The following is a 9407-nucleotide window of genomic DNA, read 5'->3' on the forward strand; positions in this document are numbered from 1 at the left end:
TGGTCCTAAAGCCAGAAGATAGCTCTCTTTTTCCTTTACTCGGAAGTCATTCGATGAAGCAAAAGCAAGTCATATGTGCATGTCTGACGTTTGTGTCGACGGATATTAATCGCATGAACTGATCTGCAGACTGCACTGGTCTTGCTCCAGACAAAATGAAGAATGCGACATGGAACCGTGACCAACGATACATGAATCAAGTTCCTTAATTTATCCAACGAAGGCTACCAGCAGCGCGCCAATATTGCAGAAATCCTCAGCCAAAGCAAACGACAAAAGCGATCAGCAAATCTTGTGCTGTACCGTGTCCATGTATATATATGATTACAATATGTGAACCACTACGATCAAAACTACTTGGAGAGCAAATCCATGCATGCTTAATCCGTTAATCGGCACTGAAACTATAATAATCGATATGAAAACCAAGTGGTTGTGTTTTATGATACAACAAAGCAAAAGGCCACTTGGCCATCTTGATTTGAGTAAGGGCGTGCAAAAAATAAGGCAATTCAGGAAGGAGAGCAGCTAAAAGGGGGCAAGATCGATCGATATCTGAGTTCTTGAGGTGATGAATCTGTACAGATACTGATTTGTCCCTGCATGCATGCATGGTTCCCAGTGCTTTCGAAATAATACAAAAGCACTTTGCACCAGGACCGATCCTACATGTGTGCTAGCATGGCCACACACCACTGCCTGCCGGCAACTTGGAATTTAGAACGGAGATTATTTATCATCCACTTTTGATCCTACCATGAGATTCCGATGAACCGGATCATGCAAGAAAATTAAAAAAAAAAAGATCTGCACCTGCAGAGAGAAAAATATTCAGAAATCTGCTAATGAATACAAGGTCGCACCACTTGTACCAAACCCAAATGATCCTGTATGGTGGCAACTTTCCCTTCTTTGTTTCAACCGAAAAGTCATTGTTGAACCAACCAGCAGGTAGGATCAAAACTGCCTGTCTACCGCACCGTTATGGGATGGTGGACTGCAGCGTCACGCTGAATCCGCAAAAAACTTTGGAGGTCTTTTAATGGTTTGGTCATTACTTTTTGGAATATTTAGAAGGAAAGTAACTACATAACTTTTCCAAACATTGAGAGTACCGTGCAACACGTGGCGGAGCGGACCAAGGAACAGTTGGGTACCTTTCGTCTGGCTATGCTCGGCACGTAGGCTGGCTAGGGTCCTGAGTTCGAAGCCAGTGGCTAATTTTTGTCGTCCCATGTTCTAGTTTGGAAGCTAGGCTACGCATCACTGTGAGTATGCAATTCACAGGCAACAATGGTCACAGGATAGCAATGTGGTATGTTGCAGTTGGTTGTTTAAGATATTGCTACTATAGAACCCCCTATCACTATCGGCTCTAAAACCCCCTTCACTATCAGTTTTGGAGTCGACAGTGGGTAACAGACAGTGATAGTCGGAGACTATCACTATTGGCATGAAGGACCAGCAATGAAAGATGTTTTCACTACCGACTAAAGACTCCAGCTAGCAGTGATGCCTAGGAATCACTACTGGCTGTTGGTTTCAACCGATAATGATTCCTAAGGCATCACTATCGACCGGAGCCTTCAGCCGGAAGCGTTTCTCCTCTCTGGCCTCCCTCCCCTCGCTCTCTCTGTCCTCCTTCTCTCTCATCAATCTCTCTGTCTCTCTCCCTCTCAATACATGTATACAATGAGACATATATTTAATGTGAATCAATAATAAAGGCACCTTCATTAATACATAGTAATTCATATCATACATAAAGGTGCTGGGCATCGACAAACATACATATATATACATAATAGTTCTCACGGGTCACCCTCAAAAAATTGGTCGAGTTGAGCCAATCTAGTATCCCTCTACCTCTCTCGCGATGAGGATCGTGTCTCCGTACGGACGACTGATGGCGTGTGTATGTCTGAGGACGCCAGGGGATCGATGGTGGTGGAGCGGAGGACCCAGCCACCCCTGATCGACCGCAGCGTCGCCTATGTGTCAAAGACGTCGAAGTCAGATGCCTAAACGCCACTATAATTTGAGCCTTGTGCCTCCTCCGCAGTGTACTGACAGGCCACCCTCTCGTACTCATACGTATGGTCTCCAATGTCATCATTTGCAAAAAGAAAAATAAGTATGGAAACATTGCAATTTTTAATACAACACATAACAGGAGTAAAAAAGAAATATGGTGTTAGTGTACAGTAAGAACTGGAGAGTAGGTGTATAAAAGTACTCTCAGGAAATAAATAACAATTGGCCTCAAGACAATCAAAGTCCTGCCCCCTAATTATTCTATTGAGTGCATGAACGACTAGACAATTTACTAAGTTCTCATCTAGTTATTAGAATATGGATAGAATCTTCAAAAATCACATAATATCATTATGGACAGTGCTACTGTACCAAATCAGAGAGCATAGATTCTGAAAAGGACAAGCAATTTCCTGCGTGAGAGAAATATAAAATAAACAATAGGATTAAAACAAGTAATGACTAAAAAAAGGATGAATCAACTTTATTATCCAGAATCTGATATGCTAATCAATCTCTAAACTTACAGTAGCACACCATCCAAGGATAAAATTATAATAGATAGTCCACTATAGAGACAACACAAGAAATATGTCTCGCTATACAAGTACAGACCAGCAAGAATAATCAACAAGTCTCACCAGGGGCTACAACAAATATCAGACAACTAGAGAATCACATGTCTAAACTATTGTATTCAGTAAATTGTCCAGTCTCAGTGTATCAATTCATCATCGAGCAAAAGGCAGATGTAGCAGTACTGTCCAGAACAGAAGAGGGGAAATACTCACAAGCATCATTTGAACACACAAAAGGACCAAAACATCATCTATTCTTATCATTTGAATACACAAAAGGACCAAGGCAGCATATTTATTCTTATCATTTGAACACACAAAAGGATCACAAGAAAGTATATTTTTATCATTTGAACACATAAAAGGACCATAAGCATCATCTGTTCTTATCATTTGAACACACAAAAGGACCACAAGCAGCATATGTTCTTATCATTTTAACACACAAAAGGACCAGCACACAAGCATCTGTTCTTATCATTTGAACACACAAGCAGTCATCCATGAATCAGTACGAACTTGCATTGAAACCTAGGAATCCAAGGGGAGAAGGAGACGGAGGGGGAGCCAGGAGGCCTACCTCGACGTCAGGGTGGTTGTCCACGACGATGGACAAGGGCATAGGGCACAGCAGCGCGGGCATCTCGACGCTGGGGGGCTCGCCGGGGTGGAGGCGGCGGGTTCCTCGGCATCGGGGTGGTGGTCCTCGGCGACGGCGGCGGTGAATGAGAGCGCAATGCAAGGCAGCACGGGCTCCTTGATGTTTAGGAGGAGGTGGTGAGCTCCTCGGCATTAGGGTGGTGGTCCTCAGCAACGGTGATGGTGGACAACGATGTAGGGCACAGCAGCGCGGGCTCCTCGGCGTTGGGAGGCAATTTAGCGAAGGGCACAGGCTAGGAACGGGAAAATTTTCTAAGTATCAAAGGGCACAAGCATCAAGCACTTTTATAGGGGAGGATTTTCATTATCGGCTCAAGATGAAGACCGGCAGTGAAAGAGGATCTTCACTGTCGGCTTAATAGGACAACCGGTAGTAAAATATGTTTCATTACCGGCCCAAGAAGTCCACTGACAGTGAAACAACTTTCACTGCCGGTCGATTATGTTTACCGGCAATGAAACCCTTTTCACTGCAGGTCCAGGGTGCAAAAAAATTATTTTAGCTGCGCATGCACCCGCCGAGATTCAAACCTACGACCTGCCCCAAGTAAGACCGAACAATTAAACTGCTGCATTACTCAAGTATTTTCAAATTAGTTTATATTATCTATGTTTATTAACATTTCTTTAACCTAGAATCCTAATGCAAAAAATGTATTCAATTTTCTAATTCGATAAAAAATTAAATAAATATGTTTATACCTAAGTTTCTATATTGGGGCTTGCTATATATCTTAATTTCATCAATAAATATTTTAAATCATTAAAAATTAAAAATAAATACGCTCATAACTATAGCTAATGTAAATCATGTAATATGTAAATAGCAATATGCTAGTGCTATTTCTAATTCATTAAAAATCAAAAATAGTAATATATAGTAATAGTGCTTGTGCTATTGCTAATTCATTTAAAATCAAAGATCAATATGCTCAATAATAAAGACATCTTCCACCATAAACTACAAATTGAAGCTTTCATAACAGAAATGAGGTATAATTGCATCTAAAACAAATTCATATATAGTAATTAATATAATTTAGCCACTTTATCTTAACGATTCGCCCTTTATTATGATCACATCGTATATATGAAGGTTCGTCGGTGTCTTCCATGGGACCTAGGTTGATGTCATCTCCGAAAGGAGGTAGCGTGTCAAATTGATTGTAGTCTTTCTCATCAACGATATTCTTCACTCCAATAATTCTTCTTTTTCCTTGAAGAATCATGTGGTGCTCCTTCTTGTTAGTCGGGTCCGATGAGTTTTTGTTGGTGCCATCCCTAGAAATTTTCTTTATTATTCAACCCTTACATACATGATATACATATAGAGATAACACCCTCGGGATCAACCTCATGACACTCCGTAATGTTGTTTTCTAAAGAGCGATAAAGTGCATCAAAATGAGAATGAATGAAATATCATGAGATGTGATCCAAACGATATGAAATATGGTACATATGTAGTGCATGAGGTTATGAATGCATTAGAGGAAGAATCATATGAATTGTAGTTCATTTGCCCACTTAATTAACCAAATTACATGTTTGTTGCTTTTAAATCCAAAATTATATGAGGTAGTTCATACAAACTCACATGATGGAAGTACTCAATATGAAAAAAAGTATTTTTAATGTGTAAGATATACATAGGAGAAGACATAAAAAAATCAGTTTCACATTTTATGATTTTTATTAGTTTCTGTAGAAATTAATTAAATTTAAAAGGCTTAATCAAGATTAACAAAGAATTAGTGCTAAACAAGAATTTTATGCTTGAAATATATTTTTCCTATACAGAGCATGATAAAATAAGATTAACAAAGTTGGATTGACCAATTTTGGATATTTCAAGATTTAATTATAGATTAGCAAATTACAGCATATTTAATAAAATAAAGGTATTTCAGTGGATATTTCATGCATGCATGTATTTTTATCATGTAGATCATGACAAAAAAAAACTAACAAACTTAGTTTCATATTTTTTTTGAGCTATTTTTCTACAAATTATAGATTATTTTAGTCGATTTATCAATACAACTAATATTCCTTTCGGTATTTTCTGGATTTTTCGACTTTGACCGGTTGCCGGCGACAAACAGTGGTGGATCTTTGCTGGGGAGGGGTACCAAAATACTCAACACATTGTGGTGAACTCGTTTAAGGGGTCAACGGTGGCATGTACGGTAGCAAGCACGGCCGACGGCGACCATGGTGGGCGGCGGAGCTAGGCCGACGATGGTGACGCGCTGCAGAGGGAGAGAGTGGAAGGGAAGGGAGCAGCGAGGTTCCTTAGATCATGTTGAAGCTCACCGTGCGTTCGGCTCAGGCAGAGGCGGCTCACAGCCTGAAGTTCATCGGCGAGGTGGACGAGCTTGCGGTGGTGTCCGGCGGAGCACTGGGCCAACGACGGGCTACGATCGAACTAGCACACACAAAAGATTGGGTATGGTACTGTGAAGCTCACCAAGCAATGGAATTGGACGGAGAGAGCTTAGAAGCGTCCATGAGGTTGATGAAGGTCGCCGGGGACAGTGTTGTGCTCAGGCTTGGGAGAGGGCCACTGTTTTATACTATACACATCACTGTCGATTCATCTCATCAGTAGCAATAATGCCCATCTATCACTGACGGTCGGTGGCTTAAGCTGGCAGTGATGAGGCAGCTGGGCATCACTGCGGGCTCAAGCCATCGACTGGCAGTGATTCTCCTTATTATTGCCGGTTCATAAACCACGATGGCTGATTCTTCCTGCGCGGCCTACAAACCGGTAGTGATGCTCCATAATTGTCGGCTCGTAAGGAAATGGTAGTGATGGGACGCCATATAAGTCTGGTTCTGTAGTAGTAATTGCAGATTACGAGAGCATGCAGGTTTTTCATAGCTCTGCATCCCTGATGTTTGTAATCAAGTAATATAGGCGCTGTCGTGCAGGTGGGGGAGCAGATCAAGCTGTTTTTCGTTTTTAGTTCTCTGTAGTGTGATGCTAGATTGCTTATTGTTGTGGTGTCACATAGTGGTGTGGGGATCAATCCTTATCAGTTGTAGCGGGCTCCCTTTTGTTGTAAGGGGCCATCTATGTTGTTTTCTCCTGCTTCATGTTCTTGGACTCTTTGTTTTTCTATCTCGGGCTTTACTCCTTCTAATAAAATAAGCAGACCTCACGTTGTCTTCTCGAAAAAAAGAACCAACCTGCAGTTGTTGGGGAGTGCATGAGACATATGTGCACTGGCTTCCCACCTAAGAGCATCTCCAAAAAACTCTCTAATACTCACTCCCTCTATCCTCATATAGGGAGTCATACCTAGAAGGTTCCCTCCCTAAATTACCTTCATCTCCAACAAACATCTAATATCTCATTCCCTATATGTCCTCTACTGTATCGCTGACAGTTGGACCCACTCTTTCATTCCTCCCTTTCCTCCTCATGAGCAAGCAGAGCAACCCGTGGTCATCCCTTTCTAGTCACTGTTGTACACACGGCGGGGCGGACCTCCACCTGTAGCTTCATCTCCACCCAGCTCAGCCTCAACTCGCACCTCCACCTCCTCTCCTCTGTGGCCATCGGCGACGTGCACGGCTCCCTGCCCCACTCTGGCGGCGACGGCATCTACGATGTTGGTGCCATCCGCCACCACACAGGCCTCCAAGGCAGCTTCTGCAATGTCGTCGTGTCCCCAACATCATCGTGGCCAAGAAGAAGTCTGCAACCACCAACGGCAACGGACACCACGTCGTCACGGCCGTGGAGGCAACGCACGAAAAGGAAGACTTGCTGGATATGCAGGACCGGAGGGCGGAGTAGCTGAAGGCGCTCAACACCATGCTCCTCAAGGAGGCGACGAAGCGACAGGGCCAGGTGACGGCACTCACCGCCCACCTTGACGAGCTCGCCACTGATGACGTTGTGCTCGCCGTCGTCGAGCGTGTTGTGGCGCAGGCTGCCCTCACTGTGCCCCTCCGCGCTACAGCGGATGAGGTCACCGCTCGCTGATGATGGTGGCGGAGCTAGAGAGCATGAACACCGAGCTTGTGCGGAGGCAGACAGAGATGAGCTCGAGGCCAGCGGGTGGGGCCCAGGTTGTTGGGCAGATAGGGAGTGGGGGCGTTCCCCAAAAGAAGCGAGCAGGAGGGGGGTTTTGGGGGCTCGGTAAGGATAGGGAGTGAGATAGAGAGGCTGTTGGAGATGAGTTTTAGATCAAAATCCTTATATTTAGTTATAGGGAACCATTTAGAAGATCTCTTGAAGATGCTCTAAGAATACACTTGTTGGTCTGACATTGTTTAAATGTGATTTGTTGGGGCTTAAAAAGGTTCAGCAAAGTCTTTTAGAATGTATTAACGGGCCAAGACCGAAAGGGAAACAGAACGTATGACGGCAAGATGATCCAAGATCGAGCCCACCTTACAGACCGTCCATGCATGGTCGTCTCGTCCCACCAACCACGATCTCGGCCGGCGGCTGCCAGATCTTCAGTTTGTGCCGATGCGCGTCAGGCGAGCGCTGGGAAGGGACGGGCGTTTTTGCTTTGGGGGAAGGGGAACAGGTGAGTTGCGGTGGAAATCGGAACCACTGGTAAGGCGTGGGTGCTTCTGCTGGGATTAAAATTACGAATTTTAGATTTTGGAGGGAAACAAAATATCTAATTTTAGATTTTTTTTTTTTTTTACTGATATGTGAGACTCACATAGCAGAAAAAAAAATAACTAAAATTTTACAAATTTCAGTCTTTTCATGAAAAAAAATATAAAACAAAATTGAAATCCCTGTTACGAGTACTACTGGCCAAGCCGAACCAAACACAGGCGTCAGATAACCCACGTAATTGATCTTCCTTCTTTCTGCAGTCCTTACAGCCTGCGGCTAGGCCGCGAAAGGCTACAGTTGGGCCAAGCCTACAAAGGCAGGCCAACCGCGTATTCTGTCGCCATAGATTCTACCCTTCCTTCCAAAATTTGTACATTTTCTCATTTTGAGAGATGTTGTGGAGTTTTTAGGACTCATTCATTTGTTCCAAATGCGTGCCATGTGGGGGTTTCCCTTGGAAAACACTAGTGATCGAAAGTTCTCCATTCCAAACGACATCAATATGCATAGGGGTGGATTAACAAGAGGCTCGGTTTGTTTAAGGCTTGCTCCAATAATAAGCTGGCTCGACTTGTTCATTAAGAGTAACAGGCTGAAAGGGAAGCATGGCTCAGTTTGTTAAAAATCTCGAGCTGGTTCGCATGCCAAGAATAGTACAACTTTAATTTCAAGAACATTTATGAGATGAAGCACCTTGACAATATTTAAAAAAATATTGATAATATCTAGAATGATAACCTGTGATTACTGACATTGGTAAAAACAGAAAAACAAAGAACATGTATGTTTCGATACTCAACATAGTTTTTGCAAATAGTGGGCTTGGCCTATAAGTTGGATGAAAAGTTGGACATGAACAAACATAATAATATCATTGCACTTTAAGCTCGGAGTTTGAGATTGTCATATTTATCAGCCTAACAAGCTAATCGAGCAGCTCACAAGATGGCTCGTCAAGTAAACGAGCTAATAAGAGACTCAACTTGCTTTGTTTAAAAATCCGAGCTAAGCCACATAGAGGTAAGACTACGAACTAATCGAGCCGACTCGTGAGCTCGAGTTTTTTTTTATCAATCCTACATATATACCAATATTACGACGACAACTGTAACACATACTCCCAAGTATCAAGGTTGCTTTAAGGGTAAAAGAAGATATCAAACAAAGAAGGCTGCCCATGAATGTGTAATTTTTCAATCCCAATCCCAATCCTTGTGCTGTTTGAACGAGCTATGATTTGTAGTTTTTTTGTTGTCTCTGTCGTCTCTCAATTCATGTTTGGCTAGGCTAAAGCGTTGGTTGTAACTTGCAGCAGGCTAGCTACCTGCTGCTATTTGTTTTGTACTCGTTTCCTCTTTACTTCTAATACAACTCGGTAAGTCTCATGTTGTCACCTTTTTAAAAAAAATGGAAGATAACATTTTAGACAGTTTACGTTTAATTACAAAATCAACGTCCCGTTGGCATGAATGCGGGGATAGCTCAGTTGGGAGAGCGTCAGACTGAAGATCTGAAGGTCGCGTGTTCGATCCACGCTCACCGCA

General features: G+C 42.8%; 1 non-coding gene across 1 annotated transcript; it reads left to right on the top strand.

Annotated features, from left to right (window-relative positions):
* Positions 1 to 9334: 9334 nt before the first annotated feature.
* Positions 9335 to 9407, top strand: TRNAF-GAA (transfer RNA phenylalanine (anticodon GAA)). The gene has a single exon. It is a non-coding gene; the product is annotated as a tRNA-Phe (tRNA).

This window comes from Phragmites australis, chromosome 1 (genome assembly GCF_958298935.1).
Source record: "Phragmites australis chromosome 1, lpPhrAust1.1, whole genome shotgun sequence".
Lineage (NCBI taxonomy): Eukaryota > Viridiplantae > Streptophyta > Magnoliopsida > Poales > Poaceae > Phragmites > Phragmites australis.